Source organism: Pinus tabuliformis, chromosome X (genome assembly GCF_031772625.1).
Source record: "Pinus tabuliformis cultivar Carrire ecotype Pingquan chromosome X, CPIR1, whole genome shotgun sequence".
Classification (NCBI taxonomy): Eukaryota; Viridiplantae; Streptophyta; class Pinopsida; order Pinales; family Pinaceae; genus Pinus; species Pinus tabuliformis.
Genome location: NC_142308.1, coordinates 153,422,766 through 153,446,097, shown reverse-complemented (window position 1 = coordinate 153,446,097; position 23,332 = coordinate 153,422,766).

Below are 23,332 nucleotides of genomic sequence, written 5' to 3'. Positions count from 1 at the left end.
ATGCTGGCTCATAATATGTCAATTGATCGATAATGATGATATTCCCTTCATGGGGGAAGCACATCTTGTAGAAAACCACAGATGTGATGACTGAGATGGTGTATGTGTAACTACGACCCAATAGAATGTTGTAATCTAGAGGGAAATTAATAACCTCAATGTCTACATGAGCAGTCTTGCCCGCAAGAGTCACTGGACAATTGTGATACATGCTGAGAGACTAGGAGGGGTGATTGTCCCAAGCACGCAAAGTGATGGTGGATCAGGACAGTTCAGGGGACTTGAGCTGCCTCCAAACAGAAGTGGAAGTCATGCATGTGGATGAACCTTAATCAATAATAGATCGAGAGATGATGGCATTACAAACTTAGACTGGTATTTGGAAAGCAACAGATGGAGGTAATGGAGGATGTTCTAACGTATCAACAAGAAATACAATCAAACAATCATCTGGAAGATCTATTACACCCAAAGCAATTAGTAGAGCTTCCTTTTGAGATGGGCACAACTAGAGAACCTCCAGCGTTGACATGGCAACAAGTGATGTCGCCAAGTCGTCTACTATACTGTATGTATGGGAAACTCAGTTAGAAGTCGCGTTACGACATAATGGTCCCTTAGGGATCTTAGGAATTAACTCAACTTTAGGTTGAGGGATCTGTAACGGACCATTTGGTGTCATAAGAGGCTCAGTAGATGCTTTGGTTTTAGTCTTAGTTGCAGACAAAGATGATGGCTTGTCATATTAACGCGACTGAGTTTGCAAGTTGATATCTGAGGTGTTGGCCTCATCAAAATTCATCATGAGGATCTGGTAGTCACTAGGACTAGAAGGTTGGGGAGGGTGGGCTTCTTGACCTTACTGAGGTTGAGAAACAACAAATCCTTATTGAGTGAAAGGATTTGTGACCATGGCTGATTGAGGTGGTGCAGGATTCTGAGGCAATTGTTGTATGGGCAGTTGACCTTTAGAAACTGTTTGGGCTTCCCACATTTGATGCATCTGGGGTAAGAGGGGAAACTCATGAGTATAATGGCCATGTACACCACAACATGCACAAGGCTTGTTCATATGAATAGGCTTGTTCTTCTTAGGTTGGTCGCCCTGTTGTTGGTTTTTGGTGTTAGGATGGTTTCCCTGGGGTTCATTACCTTGGTTACCCTGGCGCTTCTTCTTTTTATTTGAATTTTGGGGATTGGTCACACTCTGTTGGGCATACACATGACCCTGAGGGGGCGGTGGCTGATGGAGTTAAGGATGCATTGGAGGATGTGATGCTAATGCTTGAGGGGATGGAGTGCTTGGCGATGAATAGGTGTAAGATGGTGAGGGGGAAACAGTTTGGTAGACAGGTTGAGTACGAGAAGGCCCTAACATCTGTTGATGTGGTTGGGTAAATGAATAAGATGTGCTTTTTCCTAAATACACATTGTTGGAAGGAGGGGGATGAGTGTTGGAGGAACTGGTGCCCCCCTACAGATAGCCATAACTCTATTGAGTATATGGTGAAGGATGTGAAATAGCGCCAACGATACCGTCAATAGTGTGAGATTGTCTCGGTGCATTGGCACCACCAGGACAAGGGAGGTCTGGTATAACGGTATGGACATAACCGGATTGAGCATAAATCAAGTCATATCTCATAGCGGTTTGGAGAGCTTATTCCTTTGTCTAAGGAAAGTGAGACATGACATCTTTGGCAATATGTGCTAAAAGGGTCCTACGAAACCAATCGAGGTAGACACGGTCTTCGAAGGGCGGGGCATGACACGTGTTCCTCCTTCTATGCCATTCCTGAACATGATAAAAAACACAGGTGTCAGAGGACTGACGAAATGCGGTCAAGAGCTCCGTACAGGTGTTATATCAGAGAGGTAACTAAAAAATATGAAAGGAATGTTTTAGAAAGTGTCACGAAAGTGGAATGAGAAGTGGCGGGTTGGTCAACATACCACTTTGCAGCGTCTCCAATGAGCGTGTGTTGGAACAACTGAAGACAAATGGAATCATCAGTGATGGAATTGAATGAACACCACATATGGAAGGAGTGGACGTGATTGGTGGGTTCGTATCTAGAATTACCCTCAAACTTGGGAATGTCGGAGGGAAGCTTAGTCAACATAGATGGCCAACGAGCATCATGGTGTATAGGGTCATTAATCAACTGGATAAAATCTGGGAGGCTTAACCCAGCCATGAAAGGTAGCATTGGAGCTGTCGGAATGGTTCCTGTAATGGTTCTGCTAGATGTGACTACCGGGGTAGAACCGAAGTGAACACCAGGTTGGTTTCCTGCACCTGCAGTGGGTCCTGACATGATGATGGTATGTGGTGAAGGAGGCTTAGAATTGGATGAGGAATCAGATGAACCAGAAGAAGAGTTGGTATGGGGACTAGGGGGAGGATGAACTTGAACCCTGCGGGGAGGAGTAATACTCCCAAGTGTAAACTGGGGATGAAGGCCTAAGAGTCTCTACGACAAATGACTTGGTGGTACAATGGTTGTAAGACACAAGTGACACGAGAATGGTGAAGGGAGATAAAAAATGTCTTTGTCTCTATGAGGGGAGATAAATTAATTAAGTTAAGTCTTGACTTGGCAATGTAAACCAAGCCCCCTTCACTTAAGGTGTGCTTGTGTGTTTATTAATTAAGCCCAGATTATGTTTAAAAAAAGAAAAAGATTGCTAAAATAAACTGAAATTAAAAATAGAAAAAAAAAAATAAAATCAACTATCTAAACCCTACACAAACTGTGTTTGCAAACACTTTGCTGGTTGGTGGCGAAATCGACTAAAAACACACAAACAATGCCAAGATATCTAAGCGTCGGTCTGACTAGGATCAAATGACACTATGTTGCTGGAAAGTGGTGCAACAACAACAAAAACCAATGAGGAAAATCATTGCAAAAGATAGGGCGATGGGTGTAAAACCTAGGGAAAACAGTGGCACCCTAAGGCAAATGACCAAACAAGGTTCAAGAGGGAATTTTGGATGGAAACAACCTATCTTTGAAGATATGAAGAAAAAAGATACAGATCTGGAAAACGTGGTTGAAAGCGCTACAAAAACTTAGACTTCTTACTCAACTAAACTCCTCCTATAAAGGTGGAAACGTACTAGAATCCCTAAGGGGATAACTTCGACGAGAGAAACATAGTAGATCAATGCCTAAGAAAGTTAAGACAGTGGTCAACCAACCTAGTGGATTGTCCTCGGAAAAACCCAGGAAAAGATCAGAAAAAATCCCAGAAACCCTAAAATTGTAGGTACTGAAATGTTTAGGGGGATATCATACTTTTTGGGCCAGAAAGTTCTCTCTATATCTCCAGATCGCATGTTTGGGGTAGAAAAGTGTGGTTTTTTCTCCTCAGTTCTTGGGCAGCAAGTCGAGAAAAACCGTCGTCTTTGTCGCAACTGGTTCTTGTGACCTGCAGAGATAATGAGAAAACTTGTGGAAGTTAGAAATTTGACTAATTTAGGGTTAGAATGCTAGTAAATAACATTAAGAGACTGAAAAAGAAAAAATCCTAAGATAAACTGAAGGTCACCTAGGTTTCTGAATCAAAATTAAAAACGTAGTGGAGTCGCCAATTTGTTATGTAGTATTCTTCTCGAAGGTGTATGAAAAGAAACCACTTTAGGTTGTGGATGACAAACAACCCTAACAGTAAAAATGGTTGTTAAATAGTGTGGATCTGCAGCAAATGATAGAAACAAAACCTGCCAAAGCCCTAATCTATGCAACAGAAATAGTTAAACAACAAAATGAAATAAGAAAATAAGTGTAAGTAACTCCAATAATCCAATGGAAACCAGATATATAAAGAATATATTTTATTAAACAACACCTGTGAAGGGAACAAATAATGTTACCAGTCCCCCTCTATGGGATGGGTTCTTGGCTATCCTCAATGTCTTCAGCTTTTGTAGAGTCTCTCTCCTCTATAATGTGTAAAACCCAGCAAACAAAATGTTTGAGCTCAATGAGAACTCAAATGAAAAAGAAAAATGGTGTGCGACAGTGATAATAATCAGAGTTACAACAATGAGTGCAACAATGAAAATAATCAAAAGTGAAGAATGAATGTAAAACCCTTCTATTTATAACAAAATATTAGGTTATTCTTGAATAATGGGAAATAATAAAATATTATTAATCAAATTCTAGAATTAATCATCTAGAATATTTTATTATATTTGGTTGGAGGGAAAAAGAATTTAAAATTTTATTTAGAAATAATAAACAAATAATGATTTCTTTAAGTATCCCTAGGGGATTTAGTCAAACTTGACAAGGAATAATAACTAATTAGAGATTAATTAATTATTCCTAGATAAAAATAAGATAACTAATGATTTATCTATTTATTTCTCATAAATGGGTAAAATATGACAAGGAATATTAGTTAAACAATAGTTTAATTAAATGTTCCTAGAAGATAATTAAATAAATAATGATTTACTTAATTATTCTTCATGGTTTTAATTATAAATGACTTAAGAAATGTGGTTTATTAAGTAATTTCTTACAGTGAAAGCAATTTTACAATGGTAAAATTGGCCCTACATGGTGTACTTCGATCCATCTAGTAAATTATGGCTAGATGATCAATTTTTGGTGATAACAGTCAGCATCTTGCTCCTTCGTGTGAATGTACTCTAGCAACATGATCCGCCCCAACAGACAATCACTGAGATGATGATATCGGATATCAATATGCTTGGACTGATCATGAAAAAATTGATTTTCATAGAGTTTGATACAACTCTGATTATCGCAGTAAATCATAGTTGGATCCATCAGCTGAGAAAACAAACCAACCAAGATCTTCGTCATCCATATGGCCTCATATGTTTCCTGACTCACAACCATGTACTCTAGCTCTACCAAATTGAGTTCAACCGATATTTGTTATCTGTTGTACTAATAAATTGACGTGGACCCAATACTTAAGATCCCTCCTGATGTGCTCTTCCAGTCAGATGGAATCCCTGCCCAATCTACATCGATGAAGCCTTGAAGCTTCACTCCCTCTGTTCGTCTGTACGATAATTCATACTGAGAAGTGCCCCTGAGGTATCTCACCACATGCTTTGCTGATAGTGCCAATATAGATCTGATTGAAGAGTACCTTGCAATAGGAGAAAAGGTCTCATCATAGTCAATCCCCTCTACCCGTGAAAAGCCATGGGCCACAAATCTAGCCTTATGATTCTCCAAACTACCATTTGTAGCTTGCTTTACCTTGTAAAGCCAACGGGAGCTCATCACTGACTTGTCCTCTGGTCTTGGGACCACATCCCAAACATTATTATGAACTATGGAGTCATACTCCTCCACCATGGCATCAATCCAAACCAACTGTTGCACTTCTTCCTTAAAGGAAGATGGCTCTGTCACAACACGTTTGCCCATAAGAGCCATGTATCCAGTGCACCTCTCAGGTGACCCCCTCTGCCTGCGCTGAGAAGTGGGTGCTCCCACATTATCCCGTGCATCATCCAACAATCTTTCATCCTCTCTGGTGTGCTTTCTTCCCTCTCTGGAAGACTCTGCCTGAGTGGATCTCTCCACTCGCGGATCCTCTACATGTGGTTTCTCCACATCAATTCAAGGCTCCTCAACCTTAAGATCTAAAATCTTCTCATCATCATGTAGCTCAATCTCCCTCTCAAGGGAAAATCACATGGCCTTCTCCTCATCGAATCTAACATCTTTTCGAACCACTATCACCCTGTTGGTTGAAAAGTAAACTCGATAGTTGTGAGGTGTATCAGTGTACCCCACAAATATCCCCAATTCTACTATCAACTCAAGCTTCTTCCATGTATCTTTAGTCACATGGAAATATACCGATGACCCAAAAATCCTGAAGTGACCTACACCTAGTCTCTCACTGGAATAAGCCTCCTCTAGTGTCTTCATCTCAAGTATCCGACGTGGGTTACATTTCTAAACATAAACCACTATGTTGCATGCCTCAACCCACAAGTGTAGTGGTAGGCCCTGATCATGCAACATCACCCTCACTGCCCCTAATATTCTTTTGTTCTTGCTCTTGGCCATCCGATTTTGCTGAGGGTTATGGGGTGTCGTCAACTCCCATTTAATCCCTTCCGCTACACTGATGTTCTTAAACTCGTTTGAGACATACTCACCACCATTATTAATCTGTAGAGATTTAACCTTCTTTCCAAACTCTTTATCCACCAATGATTTAAACTCATAAGACTTTGTGAAAGTTTGATCCTTTTTCTACATGAAAAATATCCTGCATTTTCGAGAAACGTCATCAAAAAATATAACATAATACCTGTGTTTGGTCATGGATGTTGTCGAGAATGGTCCACACACATCTGAATGGACTCATTCTAGAATAGCCTCTACTTGACTGTCTATGTCGTGAAAGGAAGACTTTGTGTATTTTCCCAAATTACACCCCTTGCATGTATCAACTTGCTCAGGCATACCTTTGGGAAGACCAATAGAGATTTGCTGCAATATCTTCAAAGCCCCATGATGCAAGTGGCCCAATCGCCTGTGCCACAACTCACCAACGTCTCGGCTCTGCACCCTTTCTTCTTTTGTGTTCAAATAAACAGACTTCTCTACCTCCATCTTATAGAGATTCTTCACTCGAATCCCTATCTTCTTTCCTTGACCCGTGGCTATGTGTCGAAGGAATGCCTTTCTTTTTCACAAGATCACATAGCTTCTATTCTCAAGCATGGAAACAGATACCAAGTTCTTCTTTAGCCTACATACATAACATTCTTCAAACTGAGTGGAGCCCCATGCTCCCTTTGAAAATTAATCGTGCCCAAACAAGTAACACTATACTTCCCATCGTCACCTATCTCGATATGCATCTAGAGATCTTTCTCCTCCATCTCATTGAATAATTATTTGTCGCCAGTCATGTGGAATGAATCTCCACTGTCTAAGTATCATACAGTTTCCATCATTGATGACACCATGCATGCAATGAGGGAAAATTCCAATTCGAATTGAGAGGCCAAAGCCTCACCCGCCGCTCCTCTTGAGGACTTCTTCTTCGACTTCTTGAGTGGAAAATTTGTAGCAAAATGGCCCAGGCCTTACAATGAAAGCACTTAACTTTCTTCATGTCTTTCTTCTTACCTCCATTATAATAATCCTATTTGGAATGGGAAGCTTTCCCTTTCCCCTTGTTCACCTTAATCGCTAAGTCACAATTCTCTTCATCATCAGTCTTTGATGAAGAGCCATCCTTGGTGTTCCTCCTTATCTCCTCCTGCATCAAATCTGACCATAGTTGTTCCCAATCCAGTAGATTCTCCCGACCATTGACATAGTCTTGATAACTATCCCAACTCTTTGGGAGTCCTAGACGAGAAAGAATCACCATATAATTCTCAACAACCATGATTCCAAGACTTCTAAGTTCATCATGACACTGAGTGAACTTGGTCAAGTATTTTGGAATCGTCTCGCCTTTCTCCATTTTGATTTTTCGAAGTTTGTCCTTAAGTGCCGATTTCCTTTGGTCACTATTGTTATGATACAAGTCCATCAATGTTTTCCACATAGCATACAAAGTTTCCTTGCCATGGATACTCGAGACAATGTGGTCTCGAACTCCCTCAAGGATTATCTGCCTCGTCTTCGCCACAAACTTCTTCCATTCGGTCAAATTCTGTGCATCCGATGTTGCTAGCTTAGGAATTTCTTGATCAACGAAATCCTTCAAGCCATTATCCTCTATCACAAACTCCATTTTGTCCCTCTAGGCTATAAAATTCTAGATGCCTTCCAAGGCATACTCGAGCTGCAATCCTTAGAACGCCATCTGCCGATCCTGAAGTATGTATTACAGATTCAAATTTCAACTGTAATCCAAAACTCATATCTTCAAAATCTCCTCTAGTATACTATTCTTAGCTCCGATACCATGTAGAAAATCCTATAGGTTCACAAGCTCATGCAATGTACTAAAGCACAAGACAAGAATCTACTTCTACTTTTAACTGGAGGAATCCAATAGATCGATGAAAACAATATGAACAAGAAGAAGATAAATCAATGGCACATAACACAAGATGTATATGGGGAAAGCACTACTCAAAACCTTTCTATCTGTATTGCATATATCAGAAATATGAGTGAAGATACAAAGCTTGTTCTCACTAGAACAATACCGCACAAGTATGCTCAACTCTCTCAGCTCACAATCTAGCTCAAGCCAAATCTTTAGCCTATTCAACAGCTCTCCAATCCCCCAAACTCTTGCGTAATTCCTAATATGAATAACCTATATCTAAAGGGAGTTCATGCTTCCAAAACTGCGCAATCCAAACATAGGTCCTTCTCTGATTGCATGCATGATTTATACAACTCAGTAAATTGTCCAACTGATAGTACATTGTCCTTGCACTCTAGTCTCAACTGGTTCTTTCTTAGAATTGACATGCATGAGTTTCTAATGAGGGAATCTTCAGTTAACTAGACTGACACTTGTGGATGCACTAGTGCACCAACTAACTGTTAGCTCTCTATTAGTTCCACAAACAGTTTGGATCTCATTTAACTGAACATAACTCAGTAAACTGAGTTATCTAATTACAATTCACAATTAAACTTATCCTTGTTGAGCCTCCATTTTGTCTAGATTTTCATGATTTTACTGAATAATTTTATGTCTATTTTAAGTGTCTATAATTAAGTTATTATTTAGAGGCGTTTAGAGCTAAGAGTTGTTGATCTATGAACTCTTCTTATTTTGTTAATTTGAAGAGTATTTAATGTGAAAATGTCATTAATATTAGGATTTTTTGTGGAAGGTGCTAACATTCATGTACTAGCAGTTCCTGTACCAGCTGTGCCTACACCAACATTCCTGCACGAATATTCTTGCACCAATTTGAGGCTTTCATACATTGACACATTTCTAGGAAAATATGAAAGAGGTTTTTTTTTCAAAATGTTGTTTGAAAACTTCCACATGAGTCAAGATACACCTAGATCGTACGGACTTATATTTAGGGAATAATTAATGCTTCAGCTCTGAATTTGCAACAGTTTCCAGAATGCCAACTTCTTCATTTTCTGTGCAGGTGAAGGAAAATAGAGAAATTATGGAACATGGGTTTTGGTCTCAGTATAGAAAATTGACTAAGCCTAAAACAGATTTCTAAGATTGAGAATGGTATAAAAGTTACATAAGGGTCTTTGAGGCAGTTTTATAAAAAAAGACTATTTTTCCGTAATTTTAGGATCTCAGATTTCACAAGTATCAAACTAGTCAGTTTTAGGCATGATTTCTGAGGCAATGGAGTTGAACCAGAAAATTATGAGAAAGGTTATTGTTGTAAACATAACAAAATAGGTTTCCTCCAAACAAATTTCCCAAATTCGTAATGGTTAAGGATATACAAAGAGTTCTTTGGAGGCAGTTTGTTAAAAATACCATTTTTTCTAGAATTCTAGAAAACGCCTAGATTTGAGAAATTCATATTAGATATTCATTCTTTCAATAAGGAAACGGTTTTAATGATATCATATTGATAAGAATGAGTTGGGATTCAATCCCCATGTTGTTTTCCAAGGAAAATATCATGTAAAAACAATATAAAAGAGAGTTACGTAGGTTTGTGGGGATGGCAGATTGTATTTTGTAAAGTGCACTTCATTGTAGAAGAGGGATCAATTTTGATTGTGCAAGGAAGGTAGAGCTGCATGCCGAGTGGGATGATCCCTGGAGGGTAACACTGGAGCCAACGCTGCATCATTCCATAACTATGTAACAAGACTTAAAAATTGATATATTATGGCATTTGATTTATATTCTCAGTTTTCTTTCTGAATCTACTGGCACTGTGATTTAATTGCTGCAAAGGAAACAAGCTGGGTGGTTGGGCCCACCAGCCAATTTGTTTCACCAAACCTCTTAGAATTCTTTTGCTCCATTTTATTTTTTTTCATAGTGAGAGTGTGATTTAAGATAGTTATGCAATTTCATTTTAGGGCTCTTCTTTTTAGCCACTTGACTTTTGATTTCATTCCATTTCTCTAGACATTTGAAGTTAATTATATCATTAAGCATTTTTTACGACTGAAGGATATAATGGGTTATTAAGAATTATGATTTAGCATATACCATTTGAGTATTCATTATTTCCTTAAAATTATTATTTTAAATATGAAACTGATTCCTGCACTTAGAAGAAAAACATTCATTTTTTGAAATCTTAATAAACAAATGTGAGGATCAGCATAAGGAAAAATTATCATATTGTTTTATTGGCAAGTGAATTTCTCACGAGAATTATTGGAATTATTTAAGGTTAAAAAAAGTTATATCCCTCCATCATAATTTACTGTTGCTTCAGGCCGATATACTCAGTTCTGGAACATGACATCCTTCCAGTGCAGGAACATTTCAGTACAGGAACAACGTTCCAGTGCAGGAACATTGTTGCGGTGCAGGAATGATGATTCAGGCCAGGAAGGAAAACTTGTAACAAAGACAAATGCACACTTTCCTTAAACTTGAATATTGAATCATTTCCAGAGAAGCAGTATAATTTAGATCTCTTTTAAAAGATTTCAATGGTTTCATTAGATTAATTGGAAAGAAGTTGCCTTATGTTTTATTTCATTCTTTTCATCTTTGCAACATAACAGTAATTTTTAAGAGGCTTTGCATTCTTTATCTCTTGAATTGCTTTCTTTTGAATGGGGCCTACATTCCCTTGTCCCCTGGACAACTGAGGAAGACTTATTGCAGGAGTCAACTCAACCCAGAAGAGGAGCCAGAAGTAGATTCCCGAAGTGTGTTTACTTTACTTTCGAAAAGTCTTGTTCCTTTTTCCTGAATGATGCTTCTTTTGAATTTCTTGCAAAAGCTTGGTTTTTATTTGACAAATCCCTAAGGTCGTATTCTGGCATATATTGTGCTACACCTCTAAGTTTACTTACCTGGATTGACAAATTAAATGTTGGTGTAAATCTTGCATTTATACCGCTCGACGATCCTGGACCCCTAAAACTTAGGAAGAACATATACATGACTTCAAAAAGAATTCCAACTCGAAATTCCTAATCTAATTAAGTTAATTAAACACAATTAACTATTTAGAAGTTTATATGAGAATAGAATATGATTTTAATTCTTAGTCTAATTCAAGGACAAATTAAACTGGAATTTCTTGTTGCCATTTCTCAAAACCTTGTACACTCAAATGGCAAGTATCAATGTTTTCATACTTCATATATAGCTTAAAATAATATATGCATTGTCCCAACATACAAAAGACTTGCCTGCAGAGTTTCTGAAATGTCATATATATAGAGCCAACTTTCTATGCTTCAACATTTCAATCTTGTTTTCCCATTACCTTTCACTATTGGTAGCAATCCAAAATTTAAATCGTTCTTCTTTCATTTCGCTCCAAATTGTTGAAAATAGCAACAAGAAATGATAAAAATAAAATCCAGAATATTACAATTTTAATTTGTCCTTGAATTAAAATTGTGAATTAAAATTCGAATTTAGTCTCACCAGCTGCTTGGAATTAATTAATTAATTCATTATGGATTAATTAGTTGGAGAAATTCAAGTTAGAAGTCTTTATGAAGTCATGCAACAGTTATCCCTTAAATTAAGGAGATTATCCCTTAATTAAGGAGATAAGATTGAGTTATGTTTGAGTTGTAATTAGTTAGCTCAGTTTACTAAATTAAGTCCAGTTAAATTAGTTCCAAACTGTTTGAGGAACTAATTCAGTCAGTTAATGCATGCATGCATCCAACTATTGTACTTCAAATAACTGAAGATTCTCTCATCAGTAACTCATGCATGTCTATTTTGAGAAATACCCAGTTGAGATTGAAGACATGGACAATATACTATCAGTTGCATGTTTTATCCTATAAAGGAAACTCATGCATGTAGAAGGAATAAGGTTCCTTGAGGATTGCACAGTTCTGACAATGTGTTAGAGTAGTGTGTGAGAGCATTGTTACACTGGGTGAAGGAGATCATCACAGAGGTAACTGAGCAAGGAAATAGGAGCTTGGAGGGCAGAGGAGAAGGCTTGTGAGAAGCTTTGATTGCCTATGAGCATCCAGGAGGATTGTACTGAGAGATGGCTAGCTGTGAGAGCTAAGGCTTTGTATTATTCTGATGTATTTCCACCTTTTATGATAATACAGATAGTGGGGTTTTTAGCTGAGGCTTTCTACTGAATATTTTCTGTGTTTCATGTGTAGTGATTCTTCTTCTTATGGTTATATGTGTTAAACTCTGATTCAACTTGATCTTTAAGCTTCTGCAAGTTTGATAGTAGAAGTAGATTATTGTATTTTGCTTTGGTATATTGCATTATCGAGTTAATCTACAGTCAAATTTTCTACATAGATCTTAGAGGTATATTTGTAGAGAATTTGCAGGAAATTCTACATGGTATCAAAGTTGAGTTTATCAGAGCTATGAATAGTATAGAAGAAGAGAATTCAAAGTTTGAAGTTCGGGGTTGTAGGTGCAAATCGAATTCTTATCATACTTCAAGGTTGTCCAATGACGTTCTATGGCTTGAGACTTGAGTATGCCTTGGAAGGTAGCTCAAATTACATAGCATGGAAAGATTGCATGGAGGCTGTATTAGAAGACAATGGCTTGAAGTATTTCATTGATCAAGAAATCCCAAAGCCAGGTTCAACTAATGCACAAGAGTTGGCTGAGTGGAAGAAGTGTGTAGTGAGGGCGAGACGAATCATCCTTCAGGGAGTTCGAGACCATATTGTCTCGAGTCTCCATGGGAAGGATACTCCATATTCAATGTGGAAGACATTAAAGGACCTCTACCAGAACAATAGCGACCAGAGGAAATTGGCACTCAAGGATCAGCTTTGAAGAATCACGATAATATTTTCACATATCTGAACAAGCTCACCACTTGCAAAGATGAGCTTGGTAGTGTGGGAATAACTACGGTCAAGGATGATATGGTGAGCCTCACTCTCCTTGGCCTTCCAAAGAGCTAGAATAGCTACCAGGACTCTGTGAATGGAAGGGAGAAACTACCGAATTGGGAATGACCGTGGTCGGATCTCATGTAGGAGGAGATTAGGAGGAGAACTCGAGATGGTTCTTCATCTAAGGATGATGACGAAGAAAATTTGGCCTTAGCAAGTAAGGCAAGGAAAGGGAAGGAGAAGGATTCTCATTCCAAATCGAATTCTTCTCATGGAGGGAAGAAGGTTGACAAGTCTAAAGTGAGATGCTTTAATTGTCACGAGATGGGTCATTATGCAACTAATTGCCCATCGAAGAAATCCAAGAAGGGATCCTTGGAAGGATCTGAAGGTGAGGCATTGGCCTCTCAGTTCGAAATGGACTTCACCCTCATCACATGCATGGTGTCATCGATGATGGGTTGTGGTTGGTATCTTGAAAATGGAGCCTCATTCCACATTATTGGCGATAAAAGTTTATTTAGTACCTTAGAGGAGAAAGACCTCAAGATGTTCATAGAGATGGGTGACGATGAAAGGTTTAGTGTTTCAGGAGTGGGCACGATTGCTTTTCAGAGGGAGCATGGAGCTCCTATCACCTTGACTAATGTGAAGTATGTGCCTGGACTGAAGAAGAACTTGGTATCAGTTGTGATGTTGGAGGAAAAAGGCTACGATGTTGTCTTCAGTAAGGGAAAGGTTTTCCTTAGACACATCACCACGAGACAGGTGAAACAGATCGGTTCACGAGTCAAGAACCTGTATGCTCTTGAGGTTCAAGATGCATGCAAAGCCTTGAGGAGCAAGGAAAATGTTAGAGACTTGGTGGTTGAGAGGGAGAGTAAATTACCTCTCAACATGCAGTCCCAGAAGAAGTCTCAGACAATTGTGGAGGAGCCACAATTGGAGATGTTGAGAGGAGACCGAGTGGAGGCATCCACTCATGTAGAGACCTCTAGTAGGGGGAAATTTCGAGCCAAGTGGGCAGAGGGATCACATGTAGCCATACCTCCAGGTGTGAGGTGGGGCGATGTGAAATGATAGTCTCAAGAAGGCTTAAATTGGGCAGGATCAATTGAGAGGTTTTATCTCATGGATCGTACCTTACTACGGAAGCCCAAATTACATAGTAGCAGGAGGAATCAGTGGGATTGCTGCAGTCGGAGATCAAAGTGACAAAGGCTAGAGCAGTCAGATACTGAAGAGTGCAGAGAAGGATTGAAAACAGTGCAAAAAGGCTGAGTCAGCAGAAGCACAGAGTTTTCAGTTGAAAGAGGCAATAACAGTCAGAGACTTCGGTGACAGAGGCAACAATATAATTCAGGTTGGATGTTTTTTTTTTTTCTGGAGATTGTTGGAGCAACAAAACTAGAGAGAAGTGTTGCATGCAGAACATTCCAAAGGTTCAAGATCGGGATCGAGTTGAATTCCTTTCTTGTTGAGAGGGAGTGTTGAAAATAGCAACAAGAAATGATAAAAATAGAATCCAGAATATTCCAATTTTAATTTTTCCTTGAATTAAAATTGTGAACTAAAATTAAAATTTAGTCTCACCAGCTGCTTGGAATTAATTAATTCATTCATTATGGATTAATTAGTTGGAGAAAATAAAGTTAGAAGTCTTTGTGAAGTCATGCAATAGTTACCCCTTAAATTAAGGAGATTATCCCTTAATTAAGGAGATAATATTAAGTTATATTTGAGTTGTGATTAGTTAGCTCAGTTTATTGAGTTAAGTCCAGTTAAATTAGTTCCAAACTATTTGAGGAACTAATTACAACTCATGCATGCAGAATGAATAAGGTTCCTTGAGGATTGCACAGTTCTGATAGTGTGTTAGAGTAGTGTGTGAGAGCAGTGTTACACTGGGTGAAGGAGATCATCCCAGAGGTAACTGTGCAAGGAAATAGGAGATTGGAGGGCAGAGGAGAAGGCTTGTGAGAAGCTTTGATTTCCTGTGAGCATCCAGGACGATTGTACTGAGAGCTGGCTAGCTGTGAGAGCTAAGGCTTTGTATTATTCTAATGTATTTCCACCTTGTATGATAATATAGATAGTGGGGTTTTGAGTTGAGGCTTTCCCCTGAGTATTTTCTGTGTTTCATGTGTATTGATTCTTCTTCCTATGGTTATATGTGTTCAGCTCTGATTCAGCTCGATCTTTAAGCTTCCGCAAGTTTGATAGTAGAAGTAAATTATTGTATTTTGCTTTGGTATATTGCATTATTGAGTTAATATACAGTCATATTTTCTACATAGATCTCAGAGGTAGATTTGTAGAGAATTTGCAGGAAATTCTACACAAATATATTAATCGTGTGAATGGCTCCACTCGCTTCTTTATTTCCACTTCTCTTCCAATGTTGACAACATTTTATGCACTTCCACCATTCAGGGAAACTCCTTTCCTCCTCATCATGGAAGTTACCTTGATAGTCAATGCCATCACTTTGTTGTTCGCTGGCTCTATAACGGTCTAGCCATCGCTCCAAATAGTTGAACTCAACCTTCTTCCTTCGACAAAGACAACATCCCAATGCTACTACATTTCCCTCTCCGATGGTACCTATCATTAAAAAACTTTTCTTCTGTCTTCTTCCAATGGCCATGTCATCTCTAGTGCCCTCCAGTTGGGGTTGATTATCATTCTCAAAGAATTCACCTGCACTTTTTTGTGAAACTATGTGTATGTTAACTCTTCACTAGGTCCTTCATGTTTTTTGTTCGTTCCCTCTCTTCGCTAATGTCACTCTGACTAATGTCCCCTTGCTTTTCTCTTTCTTTCCTTCTTTTAAGGACTCTACAAGTTATTGAACTCGAAGTTCTCGAACGTCATGCAACTTTGATTGGGGACCCGAACCTTCTTCAAATTTTACACCCGTTGACATTCCAACTGTGTTATGCTCTTGACCTGCTAGAAATTCCAGAATACCAAATATGCGAAGAAATACAACTCAGAACACAGAACAAAATGAGAAAAACAACAAGTATTTTATTATTCAGAGATGAAAGCAATGTTTACTTGCCTCTTCGAGGGAGCAACGTCCAACAGAGCAGAGCTCGATTAAAAAATAAGACTCGATATTTCTCAATGGGGAGTCTCTAACCTCTATATAGGACTCATACATATAATACCATGTGTCATTACCATGGTTCTCTCAATACCATATATCTAATACAATGGCCTGTTTGCAACTAACTGTGGTCTCTTTCTTAAATGCAGGTCAACCACTTACAATTATTAATACGGCCTTTATTGACCCTTTAACTTATTATGACTATGACTCAAGACTATTGGGTTTATTACATAAATAAAGGGGTTAGAGTTGGACCCTAACATGCCCTCCCCCATCAAAAGCAACCTTGTCCTCAAGGTTGAAGCTACAGAAACTACTGAAGAATAGTGTCTGGTTCCCAGGTTGCATATTCTAGAGAGGTATCTTTCCACTTGATGAGGACTTCCTTAATCGTGTGGTTGCGCAGATGTGTTTCATGAATATCGAGGACTTGTTCAGGTTGGAGCTAGAGTGAACCTTCCTCATCCAATTATGGTAGACTAGTTTGAATTATGTAATTGTTCCCCACCACTTTCTTGAGGCATGATACATGGAAGACTAGATGGATTTTTGAAGTTGGTGGCAAGGCCATCTTGTAGGCTACTACTCCAATGTGCTGAATTATTTGATAAGGTCCATAGAATTTGGGAGCTAATTTCTGGAAGCCCTTTTCTTTGAGCGATGTTTTATTATATGGTTGCAGCCACAGGAATAACTGGTCCCCTTCTTGAAATGTATGCTCTGAATGATGTTGGTATGCCTGTTGCTTCATTCAATTTTGAGCTTGATGGAGATTCTCTTTGAGAGAAGCTATCATGGTGGCACGGTTCTGTAGGATTTGATCAACTGCTTACACCTTAGAGCATCCAGGGATATAAGAAATACGTGAAGGTGGGAGTTGGCCATACATTTCTTCATATGGAGTCATCTTGGTGGCTTCATGATAGTTAGTATTATAGAACCATTCAACTAAAGGTAGCCATTGTACCCATTGATGCTGCTTTTCTGAAGTGAAGCACCTTAGGTATGTCTCCAAACATTTTTTTACTGCTTTAGTTTGACCATCAGTTTGAGGATGATAGGCAATACTTAGTTGGAGTTAGGTGCCTTGTAGCTTGAAAAGTTCTTGCCAAATTTTTTTGGTGAAAGTCGGGTCATGATTAGACACAATGGAAGTTAGCATGCCATGTAGTTTGAAGATCTCGTCCATGAAAGCTTTAGCCGCCAAAGTGGGGGTAAATGGGTGGGGCAGAGTGCAAAAATGAGCATATTTAGAAAGTCAATCCACAACCACCATGATGAGTGATTTGTTGCTCGACTTTGGTAGACCAGTAATGAAATCCATAGAAACATCTATCCTGACAGAGGCAGGGATTGGAAATGGCTGTAAGGTTCCTGGTGAATTGATTGTTTCTCTTTTGTGGCGTTGACACACATTACATTTAGCTACAAAGGTAAGAATTTCATTCTTCATGCTCGTCTAAAAGAAAGAACGACAAGTGCGAGCATAAGTCTTCTGAAAGCCTGCATGCCCAGTAGTGGAAGATGAGTGCAATTATGCCAAAATGTGAGTTTTGAGGGTGGATGTCGGTGATATCATTACTTGATCCTTATAGTGAAGAATTTCATCCTTCCAAGAGTAGCCAACTGAGGAATTAGGATCTTCTCTCAAGTTATTAATGAGTTTGGAAAGAGAGTGGTGTGAAAATCATTCCTTGCGGGCTTCTTCAATCCAATCTGGTATAGGAAGAGAGATTGATAGTAGTGTGATTTCATCCTCAAATTGGCATGATAAAGCATTCACTACTAAATTGTCATGCCCTTTCTTGTAAATTATCTCATAATCATATCCCAACATTTTTGCCAGCCATTTGTTTTGCTGTGGCAATGATAGACGTTTTTCCAAAAAATACTTGAGGCTTTCATGGTCTGTACGAATTTGGAAACGCCGCCCCAATAATTATGGTCATCAGGTATCTACTGCATCTAAGATGGCCATCATCTCTTTCTCATAGGTAGATTGTCCTAGATGTTTCCCACTCAGTTGTTGGTTGGTGAAACCCAAGGGTCAACCTTCCTACATTAAGACAACACCAATACCAGTACCTGAAGCATCACATCCAATCACAAAAGATTTGGTCAAGTCGAGTAGTGCCACTACTGGAGTGGAACACATGGCCTATTTGAGAGCCACAAATTCCTATTGTGTTGCATCAGTCCAGAGGAATGAATTTTTCTTGAGAAGGTTAGTGAGGGGTCTAACAATGCGACCATAATTGTAGACAAATTTGCGATAGTAGCCAATGAGACCCAAGAATCCTCTTAGACTCTTCAAGGTTTTTGGTTGGGGCCAATCTTGCATTGCTTATATATTTTTGGGATCAAACCTGACACCTTCACGATCCACAATGTGTCCCAAATACTCAACTTCTTCCACGCCAAAAAAGCACTTAGACAATTTGACAAATAATTTGTGATTCTGAAGCAGTTGCAAGATCAGGTCTACATGATGGAGATGTTTTTCCGAGGTTAGGCTATAAATGAGAATGTCATCAAAGAACATGAGGACAAATTTTCAGAGATATGGTTTCAGCAGGTGATTCATGAGGCTTTGAAAAGTGGATGGAGCATTACAGAGACCAAATGGCATGACCAATAATTCATAATGGCCTTCATGAGTGTGGAAAGCAGTCTTGGGAATGTCTATTTCCTTCATGCGGATTTGGTGATAGCCAAAGCGAAGATATAGCTTGGTAAAGAATTGAGCACCATGTAGTTCATCGAGTAGATCATCAACAACCGGGATAGGGAATTTGTCTTTGATAGTTAGCTTGTTGAGGGCCCTAAAGTCTGGACACATGCACCATTCCCCATCTTTCTTGAGCACCACGACCACTGGTGATGAATAAGGGTTGATGCTAGGACGAATAAAACCTGCTTCAAGGAGTTCCTTGATGATTTTTTCAATTTCATTCTTTTGGGTGAAAGGATATCGATATGGGCCCAGATTAGGTGGTTGGGCCCCTGGGACTAAATTGATGCTATGATCATGTTCCCCTCTAGAGGATGGAATCTCTTTAGGTTTGTCAAATACCGGTTGGTGGCGATTTAAGACATGTTTCATATGTGGATGAATATGAAGAGTAGTGGGTTCTATGGCCTGGATGGCATTAAGCTGGGCGATAACTCCATGATGACCCCTTTTCAACAACTTTTCCATTCGATGCGAGCTGATGATAGAAGGAGCACCTGCCTGGAGTCCATAGAGGGTATGCAGGTGGTCATTCTGCTTAAAGCTCATATATAAATCTTGGAAATCCATTGTGACTGGGCCTAGTGTGCGAAGCCATTCAATGCCCAAGACAATGTCACAACTACCCATGTTAAGCGCAAACATGCGGGTCTCTAGGTGGTAGTCTCCCATCTAAAGTTTAACATTTTCACAACAGCCTTCACATTTCATTGTCCCCCCATCAGTAATCAGGACCTGGAAATTAGAGATTGCCCTTACAAAACAATGAACAGCTTCGGCGACTCGCCAATGGAGAAATTTATGAGTACTGCCACTATCAATCAATACTACTATAGGACAATGTTTAATAAAGCCTTTGATTTTAAGAGTTTGGGGCACAAAAATGCCCACTAAAGCATGTAGTGAGATAATTGGTTCCTCTGGCGTAGCTGTGAGCTCATTGTCCTACTAGGTTTCCTCAACCTCATCCTCTAGTCCCCTAAGGGGTGGGGCCTCCTCAGATGAGTTGTGATCAGTAACATCAATTTGAAAGAATTTTGGTTCCTTGCATTTATGTTCCGGGGAGTATTTGTCATCATAATAGTAGCAAAATCTTTGTTTTCTTCTTTCAACCATTTCTGCTGGAGACACCTTTTGAACCTTAAGTGTGTGGGTAGGGCCCTGAGCTTGGGTGGGACATCCCTTGGCTATGAAATTTGGACGAGGAGACTAGGCAATGAAAGAAAATTCCACTTCGATAGCCTTTGTGAAAGTGTTTATCCATGTAGGTGGGTGGTGCATCCGGACATAGGCTTGGATGGCTTCTTTAAGACAACTTATAACACATTCCAAGTAGAATTCATCTCTAAGACCTTCTATGCTGATGGCCAATGTCTCAAAGGTTGCAATGTATTATTTTAATGTGCCTGTCTATCAAAGCTTAGTAAGACGACCCAACAGGCCACTTGCTGCTACAGTACACCCGATATACCCAGAGGGTACGTGGAAGGTAGTCCATGCGTGGTTCTTTCTAATGCACTACTACTCAAAAGGTACCCACAGGGGTTACAAGGGAGTCAAACATGCATGGCCACCTCTTGTATTTCCTGCATGCATGCTTCCCCAAATCCGCAGGTTTATGTTCTCAACGACAGATCTCATGGTTTAAATACGTCAGAACACATCTCTAGCCTAAAAAACATTTCTACCAAAAATGGAGGTACCACCGGCCCTGGAAAGAGCTCTGGTACCACTTGTTATGCTCCTGACCTACGAGAAATTCAAGAATACGAAATATGTGAAGAAATAAAACCTAGAACACAGAACAAAATGAGAAAAACAATAAGTATTTTATTATTCAGAGATGAAAGGAATGTTCAATTACCTCTTCAAGGGGGCAACCTCCAGCAGAGAAGCGCTTGATTACAAAATAAGACTCGATATTTCTCAATGGGGAGTCTCTAGCCTCTATATAGGACTCATACATACAATACCATGGGTCATTACCATGGTTCTCTCAATACCATATATCTAATACAATGGCCCATTTACAACTAAATGTGGTCCTTGTTAGAGCCTAGATTTGCCTCAGGCTGAAAAGACAAGGTTCTAGGTCCACATCAAACCACGCTCAGCCTCGTAGCTAGCCCTACGAGGACATGAGAGGGCTCTCTCCGGGTTGATCTTGGAAAAAGACAAGCGATGGGGCTCGAGATCACTGAAATAAAAGCTAATTTTAGGCTAGGTATGAAGTACAAGGGTTTGATTTTAGTTTTTTGGGGTTTTGTGCTGGAAACAGGGAAAGGCAAATTGGGCTCGGGGATGAGGCAAAGTTTCTGCAGAGTTCTGATTGGGGCAAGGAAGACAATCGTTATGATGCTTTAAAGTGAGTGAATGGATAGATTAGACTGATGAGGAGCTAAGGAGAGCAAGAGAGTCTCAAGAATTCTCCTTAAACAGATGAAAACATGGAAATTTTAAACAAATTCAAAGGCATAGCATAACAGTTAATGGATTCCACCTTAATCACTCATTTGTTCAAATTCAGAAGAAAATAGAGGAAAATAATGATACACATAACACTAATGAACTTAAAATTACTCAGAGAAGCACACCATCAAAACATAAAGCCACATGGATCCCAAACAGTGCTGCAAAACCCTGGTCTTTCCTTAGCCAAAAATGCAGAGATAGAATGTACAATGATATGCCAAAGCAATCCCAAGTGTCCAACCCTGAAAATGACTTAGAAATTACATGATATAGCCAGCCCAACCCATTCCCTTTCCTGCAGGGGTCGAGCTCATCATTCTAGGAGCTATTTCAACCAATTCTAAACAAAGCACTAAAATCTAGGCAATCAAAAAAACTTGCCTCTATAAGGTAGGGAACTGATTCATTCATTAAATTTTCACTTTTTTGTGAATGAATCCTCTAGAAAAAGTAAATAAGTGCCAAAATTACATCATGTTTATCCAATTACATCAAAATAGATCAAAAATTACTTCAAGAAGCAAAACTAGTCAAACTGGCCGAATTTCTGAGCTGGAAGATGAAAAATTGAGCAAAAATCCTCTGTGCGCCGCGCCAAAATCTGTATGCATCGCGCCACTTTGGAGCTGATTTTGAGACACTTCCTGAAGTCCAAATTGTACTCAAGTGTGCTTGTTGGAAAGCCCTACCTATCTACTTTCCAACCCAAGTGGAATTTCCGAATTTGGTGCCAATTTTCCCCTCCAAAACCTCAATCTCCCAAGACTGCTTCCTATGCGTGAAATTAGGGGCAGAGAGGTCATTTTTAGGGTGTTTTTGACCTCCCGAGGACTCAAAACTTGCCCAAAATTCTTGGCCATGCACCAGCAGTCATGATTTTTCATGAAAAATCCAAAAATATAAAAAATTTTGCATTTGGAGCCCCCTATCATAAGCGCGCGCCACATGGCGCGACGCATAGGGAGAAAAACCCTGTTTTTTGTACAAAAATTTGCAAAATTACAAAAAATGCCCCAAATAACATGAAATTTGGGTTGGAGCTTCTTCATTAAGTGTTATGCTAGGCTAAAGAGGCTTTAGCCAATATCTGAAGACGATCGAGCTCCCTTTGCCTCTTTGCTTCCTTATTGCCTTCCTCAATTTTGCCTTTAAAATCCTGATTCGAGCCTTGCAGGCCTTGTTTCCCGCCATGTAGTGGAAAGCCATGTGTCTCAGCAATGCATGGTATTTTTCGGCCTTGTCCAACAGCCTCTCTAAGTGCATTTTAATTCTCTCGAGATTGGCCTCCCGATCCTCATTAATCTCTTGCTCTAATGACGTGAGCTCAAGTCTTCTCCTTTGTGCAGCCTGGTGATTCTCGCGAATGTTTTGTAGCTCCATGATTGCTTGCTGATCCTAAAGCTGTTTGTTCCTATGCTCCAAGTACTTCATGGTCCACTTAGCTCTCTCCAAGTCAAGGGATAAAGCCTGGATCTCTATTTGCTGCTCCTGGATGATCTCCCTAAGTTTGGCGCTTTGTGGGCCCGTATCTATATCATCATCATGAATGAGAATGAAGTTAGTCTCTCTTTCACCTGAAGGCCCCTCATCCTGCATTGGCCTCTTGCCTTTGTCCTGTACTGGTGATGCTGATGGAGAAAGCGAGTCCCCTTCCACCCCGGGTGGAGATAACACTCGCTTTGCCGCTGCAAACAAATGTCTGGTGCCTCTCTGATATGTGATGAATACCGACATACTAGCGGTCTCATGGCGCTCATATTGATGAGAAGGTCCACCTTCATGCTTAACCTCTGATAATCCCCGTGAGGCTTTGAAGAAGTCACAAGAGATGAAATCATCCCAAGTGATGCCTTGTACTCCAAGCTGATGAACCACCAAAATCTTAATAAGAGCAAAATGATAGACACTGTTAAGTTGCTGCTGAGGGGTTTTGTGCTGCATAAAGGTGGTCATCCTCTCTATGTTCCGGCAAATGAAATACGGAATGTTCATCATCTGTACCCTGGTGAAATGCATGAGCAACCTGATGTGATAAGCATAGAGACGAGAGAA